At 34.0% G+C, this 23254-nt stretch overlaps 1 long non-coding RNA gene across 1 annotated transcript in view; it reads right to left on the reverse strand.

Moving 5' to 3' along the window:
- LOC130855263 (uncharacterized) overlaps window positions 1–23254 on the reverse strand; it is a 111559-nt gene that overhangs the window by 22354 nt on the left and 65951 nt on the right. The window contains exon 2 of the long non-coding RNA XR_009054277.1: window positions 15042–15137. This is a non-coding gene — a long non-coding RNA (uncharacterized LOC130855263). The remainder of the gene's footprint in view (window positions 1–15041; window positions 15138–23254) is intronic.

Consider the following 23254-nt stretch of genomic DNA (forward strand, 5'->3'; position numbering starts at 1 on the left):
CCAATTTGGATAAACAAAATTTAAGGTAAAATCAGAATATTGCTATGAGATTAAGATTAGTTTTTATTTTAAAAAATAGCCATTATATACATCATACATACTAGAAAAACAATGCAAACATACACAAGTCATATTCTGCCACATGTGGGTTCTAATGGCATTTTTAAATAAAGCTAGTTCAAAATGAATGAAAATGCTATAAAGGTATGTTTTCATATTTTTAAACCATGCAACTAGGATTTCTCCATAAAATAAAGAGTTCCTATTTAAACTTATAGAGGTTAGAAGGGGGTTAATCTAAAATCTTACAAACAATATAGGACTTTGTCCTGTGCTTATTTTTGTGGCTTTGTTTTTGTGTGTTTGTTTACAGATTCCTTAATCAACAGTTTTTCTGGCAAAGGTAAGATAAATTTTCAAAAGAAAGACAATACTAAAAGCACATTTCCACATCAAAGAATACAACTAAATAAGGTTCACCCTAGGAGAAAATGAGGTCCTCATTGTTTCTTGTCTGGATCATTACAAATGACCCCCTGAGTTTGATCTCTTATCCTTCTAATTCATATACCATATTATCCTACTACGCGAGTTCACTCATACTAATTAAAATATATTAAAACTATGCCCCCATTGATGTCAAGTTCACTGAGCCTTATTCAGAATGACTGAAATTTGATTGCCTTGAAAATGCTGGGGAAAATGAAAATCATTATGATAGCCATGAGATTAGCAGAAAATGAACTCATAGAAAGAAAATAAGAAGCCCTATAGGATTTTAAACAAATTTATATTTGAAAGAAAAACATAAATTAAAACATAAATGAAATTAATAAATTAATTAAAATAAATTAAAATTTCTCAGTCATCAATTACTATTCATACATATCTCACAAAATACATGATGTGTATCCCAGAGGAAAGCATCAATATAGAGCATTCCCAGAGCTAACCAATCTTTAATTGGTTTACCTTCAATTAAAAGGAAACCAGGGGGCTTCCCTGGTGGTGCAGTGGTTAAGAACCCACCTGCCAATCCAGGGGACCCGGGTTCAATATCTGGTCCAGGAAGACCCCACGTGCCACGGAGCAACTAAGCCCATACGGCACAACTACTGAGCCTGTGCTCTAGAGCCTGTGTGCTGCAACTACTGAAGCCCGTGCGCCTAGAGCCTGTGCTCTGCAACAAGAGAAGCCATGGCAATGAGGATCCTGAGCACCACAGTGAAGAGTAGCCCCTGCTCTGCAACAAGAGAAGCCACCACACTGAGAAGCCTATGCACCACAAGGAGGAGTAGCCCTTCTCACAACTTTGTGAGTTGTGAGTAGCTTTCTCACAACTAGAGAAAGCCCATGTGCAGCAACGAAGACCCAATGCAGCCAAAAATAAATAAATAAAAATAAATAAATAAAGAGGAAACCGTAAGAGAAAGGTGGCATTATCCAAAATCTATCTTAGTATGGGTTTTTTCCTACAGAAATAAGTTTTATCTTAAAATAGCTAATTAATCCCTAATAATATAATCAAGAGAGCTTAACAAAATTGCCACCACATAAGTGTATAATTCTATCCATTTTTATAATTTATTCGTAAGTATACTAGTTTCTATTTGATTATTTTGTTTTATAGTATAATAGGATGTATATCTGCCAATGTATACCTAACTTCATCCAGTAATTACCTTAACATTTATTTTCATTCAGGAAAGAGTACAAAATCACAACTACCATCTTAGCTATGCTTCTTAATGAAATGAAATAATTTAATGTGTATTTTTCCTCTTTCTAGATTACAAAGTCATTTCAAAGATTATGTTGTAAAAGAGAAAAATAGTCTATGTGGTTCAAAATAAAATTTCTATTTGTAAATCTTGTTAGAATTAATTCTTTATACTCTTACTGGAGTGTTTTCACATATTTTTCAACCATCAAGCTTAGTAGAAATTATTCCACCCAAAAAGCACAGGATTATTTTTAAATGAGCAGTTCTTTCCAAAAAACAACTGAGTCCAATCATTAACACCCTCAAAAACTACAAACGTAGTGATTCATATGTCTCTTCTATCTTTTCCATTTACTCTTAAAGCACCCACATTTGGTACTTCTCAGTTGAGACATATAAGAACCCCTCAGCTCTCTTCATGAAATCTCTCTCCTTTCTAATGCACTTTACCAATGAGACTTAGTTAAAGTTCTAGAATGCCTTGTATTGAACACATCTGCTACAGACTGGTTATGTCCTCCCCAAATTCATATGTTAAAACCTGCTCCCCAATATGATGGCATTTGGAGGTAGGGCCTTTGGGAGGATCCACCTCATGAATGGGATTGGTGCCCTTATAATAGAGGCCTGGAGAGCTCCCTTGCCCCTTCTGCCATGTGAGGACACAGCAAAAAGATGGCCACCTATGAACCAGGAAGTGGGGTCTCACCAGACACCAAATCTGCTGCCTTCCCGATCTTGGACTTCCAGCCTCAGAACTATAAGAAATAAATTTCTATTGTTTATAAATCACCCACTCTATGGTATTCTATTATAGCAGCCATAATGGACTAAGATAATATCATTTTCGTGTTCAAATCAACTTCTATGTTCCTCAGTATCTTCAAAATAAAGTCTAAATTTCATATCAAGGCATACAAATCCCTTCGAAATTTACCCCAACTTGTTTCCAGCCATAGTCTCACTAAATCTCTGAACTCCAATCAGGCCAGATATATCATTTTCCCAACACATCTTTGCCTTCTTCTATCTCAGCATTTTTGCACATTCATTTGTATAAAGTGCCTAGCTGTTTTTATCTGTAATGCCATACACGCTGGCCTATTTAAGACTTTGCAGAACCTAATCATCTTTCAAGGCCAAACTCAAACGTCCCCTTTCCTTGCCTAAGAAGGATAACCCAATCTGAATTAGTCTTTCCTTCTTCAGTGTTACCAAACCACTTTATCACATTCTGCTTCTCAAAGTCCATATCATATTCAAATTTTGTTTTGTGAAAAAAGTTATTAGGTGTTTTTCATAAAATAGATTCTCAATAAATGTCTGTGAGTTAATTATGCACACCAACAATGGTTCATAGACTCTAAAGAAAAAAGTGTCCAAACAAAATTTTGGTAAAAGAAAGCCTTATGATTCTAATAAATATACAACTTTCACTCCTCATTTTTTAGCATTCCATAGCAAAAGGCTGGTAGAAAGTTAATTATTTGATTTTACTTCAAGTTTAGTTTAAAATGGGATTCAATGATGCATAAAAATACATGTAAATGCTATCATACCCACATTCTGAACAAACACATAGGTAACAACAAAAATGCAATCTATCTTTCCTATCAGTTATTTGCTTTTCCAAAATAGTTTCTTAAAAATTTCAATTACAATTAAAAAAAGAAAAAAAATAGAAAAAAATTTCAAATACATATAAAAGTAGGGAGAGAAGTAAAATGAACCCCCATATACTCACCACTCATATTCAGTAATTACCTTTTGCCAAGCTTACTTCAGCTTACTTTTTCTTCCCTTTTAAAATGTATTCATGGTAGGTAATATTGCCTGTCCCTGGATGAAACTATAACAGACCCCTTGAGTTTTCTTAAGTAATGAATGGACAGTTCTACAGCTGCAAACAATCTCAAAGAGTCTCAATTCAGAAAATACGTCAATTCCAAGTTTTTAATCAATTGTACCTAAGATCTCCCCTTCCCTGACTCGTTCGGTTTCAGAGCCAGAAGTACAAAAGGGGACAGCCCTTTTCTCTTTTTTGTCAGTCTGCTTTCCCAGCTAGGCAACCACTTTTGCAGTTCTCCTCTGGCGGGCAAGTAGGAGACACTAACACCATCTTAGGTTTCATAAGTTTGCCTGAGATGTCTTGCAGAACCCCTCTCTTCTATGTAACCTACAAGCAAGCAGATGCTCTTCTATGCCAGGTGGTCGCCTACTACTCTTTCCTCAGCTTCTAGGCAGCACCTCCCATTTCTTTCCTATTGAAATTGTCCCTCTACCACTCCCGAAGGTCCTGGATAAGACTCCAGACAGCTGCATGCCTGCTCTCCTGAGTGACCCACATCGGATCCATGAGAAGCATTCCTGTATTTCTTGACTGGACAAACTCTTACAGTAGGGGCTGATCCCAACATAGCAGCACTCTCCAGGCTCAACCCCCATAGCAGTTAATCATCCCAATCTTGTCTTTCAGATGTCCAGACAGAGTCAAACCCCAGGATACCAGCTACAGGAGTGTCATTTTCAGCTCTCCATTTAGCCCTGTGGAAAGACACTCTTCTTAGAAGCAAAGGAGTTAGAATTCCTCCCACCTTCCATGGGTAGGAACTCAGAACAAGACAACAGTTATCTCAAAAAAAAATCTCTTTACTAATTTTTTCGCCTCTGCTAACTCACAGTTGACATTGAGTGAAGTAGTTCAAGGGTCATGACATATTTCCTTCCAATATTGCATATCATTTCACCTTGCCTCCGAATTTCCCATCTATTGCATCTTGATACATAATTAAAATTCTCATTTTAATTTCCTTTAGTTTAAATATCTCATCACACACACATACACACACACACACACATACACACACAATAACTATGAATGAAGTCATTTTTAGTTTACATCATCCAAAGATTACAATTCTTTGGGTTGAAGGAAAACTATTGGAGAATGTTGAATTTTGGTACAAAAAAAGAAAGTTTTTTGAAGAATATATAATTCTATGATGAACTGTAATGAATTTCAGTTATATTTAATAATATTAATGTCCCAATATAATCTATTATGCCTATTTAAGAACATTTAATGAATAACATTTATACTGGCTGGGTAACATTAGCATATTAGGTTTTATAGTGAACATACAGAAGACTAAGTCCCATTCTTGGGTCTATTTAATAAATATTGATTTCTTGTTTAGGCATCTGACAAGATTTATTGACATGACAATTTCATATTTTCTGAGAAGGATTAAAATTTTATTATGCCCCAAAACTAGAAGGCAATGTCAATACCAGTCTTGGTTACATACATTTATCATGAAATTCATTCAAACAGCAGATTGAAGTTTCCATAAAATTTTTAGCCCTGTTTCTTTTTTCACATAAACAAGAGAAACAGAGCCATTCAAAATCCCTTCTCAAACCAGGAATGAACAAAGAACCCCTAAGATTAGGTGTAATACTGAATCTAATAATAGTGCCCCTGAAAGTAACCAGACCTCTCAGAGAAGCAAGGACGAGAAAGGGAAAGCACACCAGCAGTGAAGTCATTGCTCTGCCAAGTGAGAACAAGGGACCATCACCGTCTGGCCCACTGTCACACTGTCGAGGAGGAAAGCACTAAACTGATTTACACACATGAAAATCCTCTCTTTGGGCTCGCATGCAGTTGTCATCTAAGGGACAATGAAGAACAGTATTAGGATATTTTATTTGTTTGTTTTTAATCTCCCACTTCATATAGAGCAAAAGGAAAAAAGCCTAAGGAGGCCTTGAAATATCATGTCAAACAATAACCAACAACTAGATTGCCAATCAGAGTCCACAGATGAGTATATATGAAAAGAATGGGGCCACCTTGGTCTTCTGTTTGTTTGCCTATTTGTTTGGGATGAAATATACAAAGTTTCTCCATGGCGTCCAGCGCATATTAAATACTTAATAAATACAATTATTATTATTATCATTTATATTGTTATGACAAATTTCTAGCAAAGGAATATTTGCAAAGCAAATACTTTTGATAAAAGCGTTATAAGCAAGAACACTTGGAGAAGAAATGACTTCCTTATTGAAACACTGTCTTCATAGTGTTCCCCTATTGAAAGGGAAGAGGAAGATGGGGACAGATAATAAGATTAAAATAATACAATATGTATATATTATAAGGTAGAATTAAGCTAGAAATAATCTGGTAACTTTTACTATTTAATAATTATAGGTTTTCACCAAAGCCAGATACCACATATTAAGTGATATATACATGTAACACGTATATATTAAGTTTAAATATACACATTAAGTGTAAATATACATATGTACACATATAATATATATATTTGATGTTACATGCTCCAAATTTCCATACCATTCAACCCAGAAACAAAAAATAAAAATAATTATAATGTATTCAACAATTCTACTGTGGCCTTAATCCCAGAGAAGTAGAGTCTTACAGACATCTTGAAAGCAGTAGTTTGATCCTCCTAAGTTACCAAAGCAATAGGCACTTTTATATTATTCTAACGAAACAATGAATTGTCTAGTACAGAGTAACTGCTCAGTAAATATTTGTTAAATTAAAGAATGAACTTAGGGGACTAACATAATTCCATTTGCGGATGATCAGTAAATATATTCTCTTTTGAAAGGAAAAATTCTATTTGAATATAAAAACTATAAAACCAGTCAAGAAGATCCTAATACAGTTTCTAAAAGACACTAACCTTGAGGAATCCAGGTATTCAGCTCTGATTTGTCTTGTGACATAAGCAGAAGAATCAAAACAGCTTTACAAAACTCTCTATGAGAACACCCTTGGCCCATTTCCCTCTCTCACCAAATCAAATCTTAATTCACGCTGTCACTAAGTTGATTTTTTTTGTATTGTGGAAACTTTTACATAAGTGCTTCCAGAAAAGGTGACATGGTTAAATAATTAATCCTGAAAACTACTTCTCAAACAAGATACCACCCTAAAAAAACATAACTAGTGAAAAAGATTCTTTTCATTCAGTTCACTATCTGTGTGCTACCCAAGGAAAAAGACAGATTTTAGGTGTTTGGGGGGAAATGCTACTTACTTACAGAGGTATTTTTCAGACAATAAGGTAAATGTTAAAATTTAAAGTTTTATTCATAACTCTGTCTTTTATCCACTTGGAAAATTCATTTGAAATCTAGGGTGCTATTTTCGACAAATAAAATAAGGGTAACATTTGCTGTCAGTGTGACAAAGCTTAGCAATCCTCAGAACATGACAATGCAAGTATATATAATCTAACTGCAAGAATACATTAGCAAGCAATTGAGAGAAATTTAAAATCTAAGTGGAAAAAAAAATCTAAGTGGAGATTTTAGGCTTAGATAAATGAAGAAAATCAAGTTTACCTTTTTCTTCAAAAATATTTTTGAATGGCTTTAATTAGGTCAAATCCATTTCATATAGGTAATCTATCATTTATATTTCAGAGTGATAAATATGGCCTGAAAAATAGAAACTTTGAATTTGAAGAGCATATCCCTTTTTTGGAACCAGTGCTGCTACATGTATTGCATGAGAAAAACAAATATACAAAGATGATGTAATAATCTGAAGGTCACTATAAAACAACACACATCCAAAATTATCATCTCTTAGTAAAAGCAGAGTTAAAAACTAAATAATAAGAATAAAATTCCTAATACTTGAATTTCACCTATGAGAAAATATATCAGAATCTCCAAAAGAGGAAAAGGGGGGGAATATTTTCAAAATATTCTCCAGGTGATGCTGATAATCTTTCCCAATTGGAATAGTCTCATAACCTTGTATAACTACAGCACAACACTGATAATCCTAATCTCTTCACATTTCATTTGTGTGCCAGGTATTTGCAACTCAGTGTCATGCCATGGTCTTCAAACCTTGCTATGTGGATAATAAACTTATTTTCTTCCTTTCTTACTTTTAGTCTATTCCTTTTCATATAATCTCTATCATAGTTAACAGCAGTCCTCCTCAAAGACACCTTTCCTCTCAAGACTCATGAATTGGCATGCCTTTTCAATTCTCTCTAAAATTTCTCTCAAATCTGACTGAGCTTGTTGACTCCATATTTATTAAAATTGCTTCATCATCTCTCAACTGGACTAATTCAAGTGTCTCCTAATTGCTGTCCCTGGCCCCACCTGCTTCCACCCTGGCCCACTCTCTCTCGTGCTTCCAGAATTACCTGCATTAGAAAGCATTTATTATATAACTATGCCTCTCCTCCTAAAAACTTCTTTCAGATCACTATGATCTTTAAGAAAAAGTTTCAAAATCTTTAGCATGTCATATACTGTTGTTCAAAATTTGATCACACACTACAGCATTAACTTCTACTTCCCCAATGCCTTAGACCTAATAAACCTACTGAATTTCTCACTAATCCATTTACCAATTCTTTAATGCACATGAGTCATTATATTACATATGCTACTTTCTTTGTATGGAAGAGTCTTTTCTGGAATATTCCTACGCTTTCTTCAAACCCAACTCAGTTTTCCTTTCCTCTGAAAAATCTTGCCCAGTTCCTCCAGAGCAAGACAGACATCCTTTCCTTTACAGCGTCTCCACCGAATCAGCGAAATTCACCATGAAAAAGGAAGCCATAGGATTCTGGAGACAGGAGGTTTAAAACCCAAGAGAGACGAAAGGGAATTCCTAGGAAGATGATGAAAGGAATTTCCTGAACGACAACTATGCAGCAAGCCAGGAGAACAACCAGCAATCCAGAAAGCAAGAAGACAGTCATTGCCAGGAGGCAAAGGGAAAAGCATGGTACTGATTTATTTTCCAGGTGTTCTGACCTATTAAGGAGAATTTCACGGGGTTTTTGGAGAGTTTTCAAGAGAGCTAGTGATAGATATATAGAAATATTCCCCCCAAAATGAGGTTGCTTTTGCTTCCAGGATAAGTTGAAATTTGTATAAGAAGGCGAATGTAATTAATTTCTATCTGACTGAGCTCTGCACAATAATTACTAATCATATTAATATAATCCCACAATATTGAATAAATGAAAATTTGTGATAGAATTACATTAGGGGGACTTTTGTATGAATTAACATCCTCATCTTCCATAAGGGGATTAGATAATAATTAAGTCTGAAAAATCAAGAAATAGAAGTACAAATACACTCTTTAGATATATGAAGGTGAAGGCCACAAGAAATTGCAAAAGTGTTGAAATTGCTTTCTGTGAGGATCAACAAGAGCCTCTGTTCCACAACTACTGGGGCATCATTCACATCATGTTCTGTGTGAATAGTGCCCAAAGGCTGGAAGAGAAAAAAAAGCGGGGACTGGACTGCCAGTGGTCAAATCCAACTGCACGTAGTATGACAAAAGTGCAGTGCACAGATTCAGATATTAGAGATACCATAAAACAAAAAGAATAAATAAGATTAAAAGAAAAAGAGATAGAAACAGCTACTTTTTTTAAATTTTATTTATTTATTATTTTTTGGGGGGTACTTTCAATCATCTGTTTTTATGCACATATCCCCGTATTCCCTCCCTCCCTCGACTCCCTCCACCCCCCCTCGAGTTCCCCCCACCCTCCCCATCCCAGTCCTCTAAGGCATCTTCCACCCTCGAGTTGAACTCCCTTTGTTATACAACAATTTCCCACTGGCTATCTATTTTACAGTTGGTAGTATATATATGTCTGTGCTACTCTCTCGCTGCGTCTCAGCTTCCACTTCACCCCCCGGCCCCCCAAACCTCGAGTTCTCCAGTCCATTCTCTGCATCTGCGTCCTTGGTCTTGTCACTGAGTTCATCAGTACCATTTTTAGATTCCGTATATGTGAGTTAGCATACAATATTTGTCTTTCTCTTTCTGACTTACTTCACTCTGTATGACAGACTCTAGGTCTATCCACCTCATTACATATAGCTCCATCTCATCCCTTTTTATAGCTGAGTAATATTCCATTGTATATATATGCCACATCTTCTGTATCCATTCATTTGTTGATGGGCATTTCGGTTGCTTCCATGTCCTGGCTATTGTAAATAGTGTTGCAATAAACATTATGGTACATGTTTCTTTTGGGATTCTGGTTTTCTTTGGGTATATGCCCAGGAGTGGGATTACTGGATCATATGGTAGTTCTATTTTTAGTTTTTTAAGGAACCTCCAAACTGTTTTCCATAGTGGCTGTACCAACTTAGATTCCCACCAACAGTGCAGGAGAGTTCCCTTTTCTCCATACCCTCTCCAACATTTGTTGTTTCCAGATTTTGTGATGATGGCCATTCTGATTGGTGTGAGGTGATACCTCATTGTGGCTTTGACTTGCATTTCTCTGATGATGAGTGATGTTGAGTATCTTTTCATGTGTTTGTTGGCCATCAGAAACACCTACTTTTAAAATTTTGTTTGCATGAATAGCCAGAAAGTAGGATGAAAATAACCCGATAAAAGCTTTCAAACAAAGAACAGAAATTATAAGCTAGATTTATGATAAAATCAATCAAAATGTTTATAATATACAGAGAACAGAGTTAATGTGCCAAAATAAGTTATTCCTCTCTCATGTTCATTTTATTTAATCATTTTAATACAATGAGATTAGAACTTTAAACTCAGAAATTTAATTTTGTTTTAATAAAATACTGTATAATTTAAGGTAATTTTCATAGCACTAGAGAAGAATTTTTAAAAACCTACTACAGTATTATCTCACTCTGAAAGTGAATTTATACACAGAAATATTTTAAACTTATATGTACAGGACTTCCTGGTGGTGCAGTGGTTAAGAATCCACCTGCCAATGCAGGGGACATGGGTTCAAGCCCTGGTTCAGGAAGATCCCACATGCAGTAGAGCAACTAAGCCTGTGCACCACAACTACTGAGCCTGCGCTCTAAAGCCCAAGAGCCACAACTGTTGAGCCCATATGCCACAACTACTGAAACCCACACACCTAGAGCCCATGCCTCACAAGAGAAGCCTCCACAATGAGAAGCCCACACACCACAAAGAAGAGTAGCCCCTGCTCACCGCAACTAAAGAAAGCCCACATGCAGCAACAAAGACCCAATGCAGCCAATAAATAAATAAATTTTAAAATTATATGTATAAATATATATAGCTATATTTCATAACTATGAGTTACTTTAATAAAAAATAAAATACCTAAATTTTAATAAATAATAGTAAATAAATAACAAAATACACTGGTTTTCTTCAGATGTTTTCATTTTTTCCATATAAAACTCAAGAAAATCAGTTTAGATAAAGTGTTATAACTACAATGTGGGTTCATCCAAGTTGGTGCATAGACACACTATGAAGTTGAAATAGTGCATTAGAAAATGATGTTAGTTTATTCAACACATTTTGAGAGCACACTATGTATTAGGGTCTATTCTAGGTACTGAGATACAAGACTGAGCAAAAGAGGCAAAAATATCTGCCTTCTTGAAGCTTATATTCTAGTCAAAAATAGAAATAACAGTAATAATAGGGAAAAAATACCTAATTCACTATAGCAACAAAAACTATGAGGTACCTAACCGTAGACCAAACAAAAAGTTTGTGAGAACGCCATGCAGACAATTATGAGCTACTATTGAAAAATGTAACTCAAATAAATGGAGGAATGTACTATGTTCATGGATTGAAACAGTATGATAAAGATGTCAAGGGGCTTCCTAGGTGGCGCAGTGGTTAAGAATCCACCTGACAATGCAGAGGTCACGGGTTCGATCCCAGCTCCAGGAAGATCCCACATGCTACGGAGCAACTAAGCCCGTGTGCCAAAAAAAAAAAAAGATGTCAATTGCTCTGTAAATAAATATGTTTAATACAACTTCAATAAAAATACAATAATTCTTTGGGAAAAAAAACTTTAATTTATGTGGAAGGTTTGAAATGGCCAAAAAAAATCTATTTTTTAAGAACAAGAGGGGAGGTTGACCTCCAGAAATCAAAACTTTATGGTCACCAAGACATAAAGTGTTGCATTGATCAGGGATAGAATAATGAACCAATGAAGTAGAACAAAAAGCCCAGAAATAAACTCATGCGTAGTTAATATGTGCATACTCATACATACTAAATATATGACTGAAATCATATACATACAATGGAATACTATTCAGCCATATAAAAGAATGAAATAATGCCATTTGCAGCAACATGGATAGACCTAGAGATTATCATGCTAATTGAAGTTAGTCAGACAGAGAAAGACAGATACCATATGATATCACTTATATATGGAATTTAAAATATAGAAATGAACTTATTTACAAAACAAAAACAGACCCACAGACAAAGAAAACAAACTTCTGTTTGCCAAAGGGGAAAGTGGGGGAAGGATAAATTAGGAGTTTGGGATTAGCAGATACAAACTAATATATATAAAATAGATAAACAAGAAGGTCCTACTGTATAGCACAGGGCACTGTATTCATTATCTGGTAATAACATACAATGAAAAAGAATTTACATATATTCTTTTTCATATGTATAATTATATATATGAAATATATGTGATATATATATGTATAACTCAATCACTTCTCTGTACACCAAAAGTTAACACAACATTGTTAATCAACTATACTTCAATAAATTTTAAAACAATCAATGACAGAAGGATTTACTACTCAATAAATGGATCTGGGTGAAACAGACTTACTATATGGGAAAAAAATCTGTAATTTTTTTTTCCCTTATAGAAAGGATTTCTTACATAATATACTAAATAAGCACAAACAACCAAAGGAAAATGCTTGATACTTCTAAAATTACATTTAAAAAAAACAAAAAACAAGCCCACCTGCTGAGAGAGAAACCATTTAAAAGGCACACAACCTTTACATAATTAGCATGCAGGATACTCAAAGCATTCCCACAAATCAACATAACAAACAACCCTATGGGAAAATGAGCAGATAATGTAAACACACAATTCACAGAAGAAACATTCAATATTTTTTCTTTTGTCCAATAAACAAAAGAAAATATGCTCATATTCACTAGCAGTGAGAGGAACACAAAAGAAAATAACTTCATCAGATTGGTAATAACAACAACAAAATTTAAATATCTCTCAATATCATATGCTGGTAAGGATGTAAAGCATCAGGAACATCCACAGTCTGCTGGTGGTATAAATTGTTAAAAAATACTTTGGAGAGAAATTTGGTATCAATTAGTAAAGTTAAAAAATGCTCATCACCTACACTCATGAATTTTAATTACAGATTTACAAACTAGGAAAACCATCACAGAAGATACAAGGAAACATGTATGAGAATAATCACTTCAACATTGTTCACTCAAATTGTTTACACAAACTCAGTACACTTGAAAAGTTGAAATCTACATAACCCAATCCAACAACTGAATGAAATCCACTAAGATAAAATTTTCAAACTTTTGAAATATGTATGCCATCCCCTTTAAGGTACAGTAAGAGCCTTTTGCTATAAAATATGCAAGGTAAAAGTTAGGATTTTAAATTGCAAGTTTAAATTCCAAGTTAGGATTTTAAATTGCAGCTGGTACTTCTGTGTTTCAGTCCTCCAATAATAGTACATTTTTGCAAATTTTCCATATCATTAAGTTATTTATGGAAAAAAAATTGAGCAGACGAATTTTCCAGCTAATTTTTTAAAAGGAAATCTTAATTATATAAAAATATATTTCTCTTATTTTGACTTCATTGGAGACAGAGCCTTTGTTTTAATTTTTTATTGTTGTTGTTGTTGTTTATAAATTTATTTATTTATTGATTGTGTTGGGTCTTTGCTGCTGCACACAGTCTTTCTCTAGTTGCGACGAGTGGCGGCTATTCGTTGTGCTGCGCGGGCTCCTCACTGTGGTGGCTTCTCCTGCGGTGGAGCACAGGCTCTAGGCACGCGGGCTTCAGCAGTTGTGTGCAGCACATGGGCTCAATAGTTGTGGCTCATGGGCTCTAGAGTGCGGGCACAACAGTTGTGGCTTGCTCCGCAGCATGTGAAATCTTCCTGGAGCAGGGCTCGAACCCAGGTCCCCTGCATTGGCAGGCAGATTCTTAACCACTGCACCACCTAGGAAGTCTTAATTATTTTTATTGTTAATAACTTAGGTGAATTTCAGATTAAAAAAAGTTATTGAGAACAATAAATCCTACATCTTTGTAATAGTCACAATATATATTCCCATAAAAAGAAAGCTATTTAAGCTTAGCAATTAAAAAATTAAACTTTTTTTAACTTAGAGTAATATATGACTATAGAAAAGTATGCCACAGAGCAGAAAAATGTGTCACAGACTGATAACGATACACATAATGATAATGTATGAGAAAAGGTTTAAGAGGTAGTGTTTAATATCCTTTGTTAGAGCTAGATTGAGAAAGGAATTGACTTTCCATCAGATTAACATAATGCTTTTCCTTCAGAGTTTATTCTATAAAATTATCTTTTGCTCCCAAGTAAATATGTACTTACTAAAAGGAACCAAGCAAAAGAGACAATATTACAAGTTCCAGGATACTCAATATTTTCATACACTTCTCAAATTAAAATACTAGGTAGAATATTTTTTTGCTCACAAAATTAAATTTGAAAATTTATAAATTATTCAAAACCAAAGCTATAAATTAGCTATTTTCAGCAATTTAATTTGATTCAACTGTCAAACTACATAGAGGAAAAAAGCTATTCTAATATTTAAAAAAGCCAAAATTCAAAAAAAGTTTCCTAAAATGTAGTTCCAAGAATGTGATATAAGCTGCTAATACCAATAGCAATAATATGTTCAGAAAAATATTAAACAGGACTAAATAGTAAAGAAGTATAACACAGTTTTGATAATTAAATCTTAATTTAAAATAAAGTTCTCAAAATAAAATTGATCAGAACTTTAATCACTGTAGCCACCAAGTGGAGAAAGCTTAGCATTGCATTATAAACACTCAAAATTATTTACTTCACTACTCAAATACTGTAGACATGACTAAATGATGCATAACCCCAGGAAACTAAATAAATAATACATCCCATGTAATCAATAATCCACCTGAAATTTAGGAGCTACGTAATGAATAGTATGGCATTATAAAATAAATACATCTTAAATCAATTGAATAAATATAAAATCAATTTAAATATTAGCACAGGTAAATGTCAGGCCTTCCCCCATAACACTCAGTACCAATATTCATAAATGTTAAAAACTGAACAACAAAGTATGAGGTGACAAATTCTGTGGAGAATGAGTATCCCTAAATTAAGGAGAATGGTTGGCAACAGACAACACACGTGCTACTAAATAAGGCGAACCTTTGCTTACCCTGGTTGTATCTATGCCAGCTGGGCCTGTGAAGGGCCTTGCTGCCCACAGGAGTAAGAATCTGTCTATATCACCATAGTAAGCCATGCAGCAGTTCTATGTCCAAAAAAGAATGATTATAAAACAGTAACTGTACTCAATATTTAAGAGCGCATTTCTAAACATGTATATATATATATCTTCATAATAATGAGTACGTTATTGTAGTGGCCTGAACAATGGCACCCAAAGTTATCAGGACATAATCCATGGGACCTGTAAATGTTTTAAGGAACAGGGTCTTTAAAGATATGATTAAGTTATGGGTCCCCAGATAGGGAGATGATCCTGGATTATTTGGGTGGACCCACATGCAGTTACAAGTGTCCTTACAAGAGAGAGGCAGAGGGAGACTTGACACACAGAGAAGAAAAGGCAATGTGAAGACAGAGGCAGAGATTGGCCACAAGCCAAAAACTGCCAGCAGCCACTAGAAGTCAGAAGAGGCAAGGAATGGATGGTTTTCAGAATTGTGATAGAATAAATTCCTGTTGTTTTAAGGCACCAAGTTTCCAGTAACATATGATAGCAGCCACAGGAAACTAATACAGTTACTATCTCTTTTCTTTTTACAAACCAGATGAGCAAAACAGATTGAGGCTTATGTGAAACCTGTCCTACTTCTGGACTTTTTGGTGACATGAACCATTAAATATTCTTCATTGTTTGTGTTAATTTAGACTATAAGCAATTTGCAAGCAATCTTTATATTTCACATTACTTTTTATAAAGAGCATATATTATACTTGAAATGAGAAAAATACTTTAAAAAAAGAAAAAATATCAAATTGTATACTTTAAATATATGCAGTTTATTGTATGTCAATTATATCTCAATAAAAGTTCTTAAAAAAAAAAAGATACATGCACCCCTATGTTCACAGCAGCACTATTCACAATAGCCAAGACATGGAAACTACCTAAATGTCTGTCAATGTCTGTCAGATGAATGGATAAAGAAGATGTGGCACATATATACAATGGAATACTACTTGGTCATAAAAAAGAATGAAATAATGCCATTTGCAGCAACATAGATGAAACCAGAGATTATCATACCAAGTGAATAGACAAATACCATACAATATCACTTTATATGTGGAATCTAAAATATGACACAAATGAGTTTATCTACAAAATAGAAACAGACTCACAGACATAGAGAAAAGATTTGCAGTTGCCAAGGGGCAGGGAGAGTGGAGTAGGGATGGATTGAGAGTTTGGGGTTAGCAGATACAAACTATTACATAATAAATGGATAAACAACAAGGTCCTACTGTATAGCCCAGGGATCTATATTCAATATCTTGTGATAAACCATAATGGAAAAGAGGATGAAAAAGAATGTATGTATATGTACAACTGAATCACTTTGCTGTACAGCAGAAATTAACACATACATCAGCTTTACTTCAACAAAATAAATTTTAAAATAAATAAATAGTCATATATCTACCTAAGTGCATGCAAAAGCTATATATGAACATTTATAGTAACTTTATTCAAAACACCAAGATGTGGAAACAATCCGAATGTTTATCACCTTGCAAATGTATGAACAAAGTGGTATATCTACAAAAGTGAATGCTACTAAGTACTGAGAAAAAGCAAAACTGCTGATAAAACAGCACGGATGAATTTCAAATGCATTGTGCTAAATGAAGGAAGTGAAACTCAGTAAGCTCAAAAGGTCCCATTTGATTCTACTTATATGAAATCTGGAAAACAAAATTATAGGAGGAAAAAACAGATCAGTGATTACTAGGGTCTTATCATAAGGGGAGGGATTAGATTTTAAAAAGGGGGAGGGGGCATGAGAGAATATTTTGACGTGAAGGAACTTCTATTTTTTGATTATGGTGGTTGTTTCACAATTGTATACATTTATCAAAACTCATAAAGGTATAATCTAAAGGGTGAATTTTACAGTATGTCAAATTTACCTCAAAAAACCTGACCCCCAAGTTTTAAAAAATAATAACAGAAATAAAACCTGACCCAATGTCTTCTGTTTAATAAAAATAAAATTGAAATACATAAAAAAATTAAAAGCCAGATTTCTAATAGTTTTGCATCAGAGATATTATCAGGGTCACGAAATCAGTTGCTAATAGACTCCAGGATGATTTCATAGATAAGTGAAGCTAGAAAGCTGAAGAAAACAGAATCAGTCTCACTGTCAAGTGAGCAAAGTAGATTGCTGATGGTTAGGACCATGGACAAGAGTACACACTCCATCTCAAGAAAGCAATAGCTACAGCTTCATCCATCTGTGCACACAATTAATTCCAAAATATATCCATGAGTAGAATCTAGCCAATAGGCCAATAGTTTATCTCTTGATAAACTCTCTTCAGGAATACAAGGTGTATTAGAGGTAGTGAGTCTTTGTGGAAAACCCAATGAGGACAGGAATTATGAAAATTAGAATTAGGAATCTTAGTGAAAAAAAAAAAGAATTAGGAATCTTGGGTTCTAGTCCCATATATGTTGGGCAAACCTCAAAACATACTAAGGCCTAGAGCTAGCTCCTAACTTTAAGAAAAATGTGAATGTTCTTATAAGATTCAACGAGAACAAGAGTAAAGAGTTTACAAAGGACACTGACAAGTTACAGGTGAATGAATATCAGTCCTTGGAGTAGAAGATTACAAACCTCCTCATAGATGATAAATTCTGGAAAGACAGAGCCTGAGACGTGTCACCTTTGACCAGCACACTTCATTAAGTACTCATAAAAGGCACACATTTGATATTTGTCCAGTGAGTGGACAAAAGGCATGGATAAAAGTTTCTCTAAGTATCTCTAAGATGAGTAAAGAGATCAACTGTTTTTGATACGGCCACTTACGAATAGGCAATGAGGAATGGATTCAAAATAAAGAAGGTTTAGATTTCGAGCTTTGATGACACTTTGATGGATTTATCAAGAAAATAGAACATGTTGAGAAACAACACTATGTTAGTGAAAGTATTTTGATAAGATTTGGAAGATAATCTAGCAGCCCATTCAAATGCTGGTTTTGGTGGCCCCACGATTCTAAAAATAAGTATGCAAATACTCAGACACAATATGTGAAAAACAAATAGCCGTGGCTGTTATGTGTGAGACAGATCAAAGGGTGATACGAATATATCAATACAATTCATTGGGCTTAGATGTGCATACTTAAGGGCTATGTCTTGTAGGAAAATGTTACCTATGGAAACAAATTGGCTTACCACTTTCCACACCTTTGGGAACAGCCCTCCTTTTTAATTATAAAATATATTTGTGTGAAATATATCTCATGAGTATGATTATTACCTTTGTTGTTCCCACCACCACCTTCCCATCCCTCAAATTCACGTTTGTTTTTTTTTTTCTTTGTGGGGCAATGGTTATTAGTTCAGGATCAAGGTTTGATGACATGGCATAAAATAATGGTTTCAACCAAGAAATATGCAACAGAGACAAACTATAGTGGATACTGTGATAGTCCATGCAGATCCCACTTCAGGATCAGGCCCAGTCATCCCTCAGCCCAGCTAATAATGTTCTCTGCTGATACTCACAGCCCTTGGACACAGGGAACTGTCTCACTCAAATTCAAGCCCTCTCCCATAAGGAGCCTGGCAGTGAGGGCTATGACATTAATGTATAAAGGTCAAGCCCCTTTTATCAGTTTGCAGTACACCTGAAGGGCCAATGCAGTTCAAGGACACTCCAGCACCAGCCCCTGTTGGATATGAGGCCTCAGTTGCAACCACATTGCAAATAAGCTTCTCCTGCCCATGCTTGCCTTCCTCATTTCCAAAGGCACTCCTCAGTAAACCCCATACATGCAAATCTCCATCTCAGACCCTATTTTCAGGCATTCCACTCTAAGACAAAAGCTCTCCAGAATAAACATCTTGTTCTTAAGAAATTACATTATGAATAAAATATTTGAAAAGAAATATGCTTGCTATATATCAACAAACTACTTATTGAATGTTATTCTAATTTTTCTAAAAGACATCTGTGGTTCTTTAGTGATAATATAATAGTATACCAGCACCTAGACATGAGCCTACCTAACCAAAAATTCTAAATCTGGGTTTGGGGTCATTTTTGAATAGTTTCAGGAAACTCTAAGATATTCATATATGTGAAACTGTCAATTTTGAAAGTCTACATTTTGTTAATAATTGTGTATTTTAGAAACTTTTTAAAAAGTATTAAATACCTAACATGGCTCTGATATAAACATAATTATTTAAAATTTTATTCAAATTAAAATTTTCTTAATTTTATTGTTTAAAATATGAAAAATATTATTCAATGAAAATACCACCCTAAATGTAATACAATTAAATATCATTTAAGGAATATCTTATGTATTAGACATTCACTCTACGAGCCCTCTTTATATCAATATTTATGCCTACATCTATATGTCTATATATTTATATGCATATTTGTGTGTTCAACAAACTTAAGGTAGATCTTTTCTCTCTTTCACAGATGAGAAAACTGAGATTCTTTTACAAATGGAAAAATGAGATACTAAATAACTTTCCCGAGGTCATATAACAGTTAGATGTCAGAGCTTGGATTTAAAGCCAGGTTTTTGTAGCTCCTAAAACTACACTTTTTATAACAACATACCTCATGTCCAAAATTAAGCATTTCAAAAATAGATCCACAGATCACACAGACAGAGTATGATTGTGTGAAAAATCCAGGGAAGTAACAATGGGAGTCAGGGGCTTTAATCATTAAACTGAAGTCAATTACTAAACAAACAGTATGACCTAGATGAATGCAATACTCTCTAAATTTCCATTTACTAAACTGACATATCAGTAAGTATTAATAGATAACAGTTGCTGAGTGCATGCTATGTCTCAGACACTCTGCTAAATGTTATACACACATCTCATTTAATCCTCACAAAACTCCATGAAACAGATATCTTACCCATTTTGAACAGGAGAAACTGAGGTTCAGAAATCACAAGAGAATTGTTCAAACTAATCTACTGTATTAGTCTACTCAGGCTGCCATAACAAAATACCATTAACTGAGTGGTTTAAACAACAGAAATTTATTTCTCACCGTTGTAGAAGCTGTAAGTCTCTGAGTAATGCTAAGAAGGGTCAATTTATGGCGAGAGCTCAGTGTATGTCTGTGGAGAGAAATGTTTCTTAACCTAGCTGTCAATAGATAACTGAGAAAAAACAAGGATATAATATTTGATAAGTTGGTATTATGCTTTAGATAAAATGAGGCTTTTCTTCTAAAACCTACCTAGTAATATCAACATATGTATTTAGACAACAATAGTAACTCAACTGATTAGCCACTTTTCCTATCAATACCTTAAAAATACTTCAGCTAAAAAATTTAAAAGATATAAAAACTCATATCCCAATTAAGTAACATGTCATTTGTTTCAGCTATTCAAAATATTTGTCTCTTTCACTTTCTTCATCCACAAACTGGTTAAGGCCCCCTTGATTTTAGATCAGTGACTTAATTTGCCTGTGGTGCAAAGAATATGGCTGCTAATATCTCCTTAACCTCTCTCTGTTACTTCCACTAAGCAGTGATAAACCAATCAAGATACCATTTTCTCTTAGCTATCTTCCCACCATCTAGAGTGCCTTTTCCCCTTCTTCCTCCGAACTAACTTTTAAAATGAATGCTCTTAAGTCTGTCCCAGCTTTGTTCCTAACAACTTTAGTGTAGGTTTCTCACTCAGAATGATCAATAGTCATTTGTCACCTACTTCTTCTAGGGGCACTTAAACTTTTAAGGGCCTTTAAACTTTCTCTTACTTTAAAATTACCAAGCAAATCAAACTTTAATGTTTAAAAAAATTAAAGTGATTTCTTGTTCCACCGTACATTCATTTCTGCTAAGTCAAGCTTTAATCAAAAAGTCAAACTTTTTTAAGGGCCAAGTCTCAAAATTTAGATTAGGAGATTATATAAAAACACTACTTGATCAATTTTACAATGACACTTTTCACATTTTAACAACTGAAAACTGGGATGAGTCTTTCAACCTAAGGTATGTCATGGTTTATCTGGCAATGCTTTTTCTGACTTGGAAGTACATAAATTAATAGTGAGACTTACAATCAAAAGCATTTTAGATGTGATCAAATATAGTAGCTTTAAGCATCTTTACATTTCCCTATTCCTTTTAAAATAATAGCTCATTTCAAAAATAAAACCCTTGCATCAAAATCTCAGCAAGATTGTTTCATAGAATTAAGCAGTATCAAGTAAGAGTTTATCATTAAAATCTACTGATGTTTATTTATCTGACATAGTGTTCATCAATCTCAGACATGTTATTATTTTTAACTCCTACTTTCAGAAAACTGTAATTCCAAGATTAACTTTCTGACACTGTCCACTAGAAATTTATATTAAGACACAAATACATAAATTATGATGAAATATTAGACTGATACATATGTGTGTGTGTATATACATATATCTACACATATATACACACATATGGTATCTTAGAAAAATCTTGTGCTTTAAATGTAGATTTTTAGATTATTTTTTGAAGGCTCATAACACTGTTTTTATCTAGTAGAAACTGTCATGAAACATAAAGCATGCCAAATTCTAATTATGCTAAATAAAGAAGTACCTGACAGTTTCTTTGCAGTTAACTTTGTAAGCCCGGGTATATTTCAACATTTTATTACTTCAGATCAGGCAACGGGAATTTCAAAAGTTGGGTTTTTCTAGCCAAGTAACCATTTATTTTTGTAAAATAGGTGGAGAGATTCCATTAAGGGCATAACATGAACTTCAGAGGTTAAGCTAGTAAGCACAAAACAACATTTTCCAAGCAATTCGATTAGAAAGATAATAAATTTCAAAATGATCATGCAAGCCTTTGTTTTGCTTTAGATAAACTCAGCTTTTAAGTTCCTTTCCGCATGTTTCCAACAACAACAAAACATTGATGATAAATCTATATTCTGGAAAAACTATATCTTTGAGATGGCTTAAATTAAGCAACTGTCTCCTGTTAAAAATTAAATAACAAGAATTTAACATGCTTTAGAAATAGAAGTTTAAGAGACCTTACTAAATAATTTTCTCCATTAAGACTAGTTGTACAAAATGTATAAGGAAGTCTCAAGCAATTTATAATATAGGCATCTATATTCTTAAAAACTTTCATATGGGATTTTCTAGTTAGATTTAAAACATAAAGAAAATAAAATTAGAAAACTAAACTAGTATTATTGTAGTTAAACCATTTTGCACACACGGTTAATGCAGATTCTCCACTGATTTGATAAATTTCTTTCATTTCCATTAACAGAGAAATAGCCAGCATCTTCAAAGGATGCAGAAATTGGAAGAAATTGAGACGATGCATAGAATAAAAGTTCTCAACCCTCTCCTGAATTTACCATTTTAATGTAGTCTTAGTTAAAGCCAGAGATGATATTTAATGTAGTCTTAGTTAAAGCCAGAGAGGGCTTCCTAGGTGGCACAGTGGTTGGGAATCCGCCTGCCAATGCAGAGGACATGGGTTCGATCCCTGCTCCAGGAAGATCCCACATGCTGTGGAGCAACTGAGCCCGTGCACCAAAAAAAAAAAAAAAGCCAGAGAAACTGTAAATAATTTGGAATAAATGATTTTCAAACATGTAAATGCACTCAATGAAGAAAAATTATAATACAATAAAAATTAATTTATTTTTATAAATTAAAAAATTAATTATAAAATTATAATTAATTTTCACCTGAAAATTAATAATAAAATATGGAAAAAAGATAAATGAAGAATCTTGGTCAGTATCAAAGCAAAAATTTGGCTATTGTGATAATAAATGAAGTATGAAAAACGACATGAAGCTGTTAGCAATTAGAAGTACTCTGCCTAAAATAAGGTCATTATTCCAGTCTGTCCAGAGCTGATTAGAACTTCACTTTTCAGAAGAGAGCAAGTTGCTTTCTTGCATTCTGTCTTGTTCAGAACACTCTGAAACAAGGGATGAAAAAAGATCAAATGGTTCAAGACTTAAGAAGACAGGATAAAAGAGCTGTTTCAGTTCAGTGAGGAACAAATATCAAGAGATTATATTCAACAAACACTTTAGATGAATGACCTAACGGGACATTTGTTCAGAAAACATGTTATGAAACTATATATTCTTCCTTAGTGAATA

This window comes from Hippopotamus amphibius, chromosome 1, assembly GCF_030028045.1.
Source record: "Hippopotamus amphibius kiboko isolate mHipAmp2 chromosome 1, mHipAmp2.hap2, whole genome shotgun sequence".
In the NCBI taxonomy this organism is placed as follows: Eukaryota; Metazoa; Chordata; class Mammalia; order Artiodactyla; family Hippopotamidae; genus Hippopotamus; species Hippopotamus amphibius.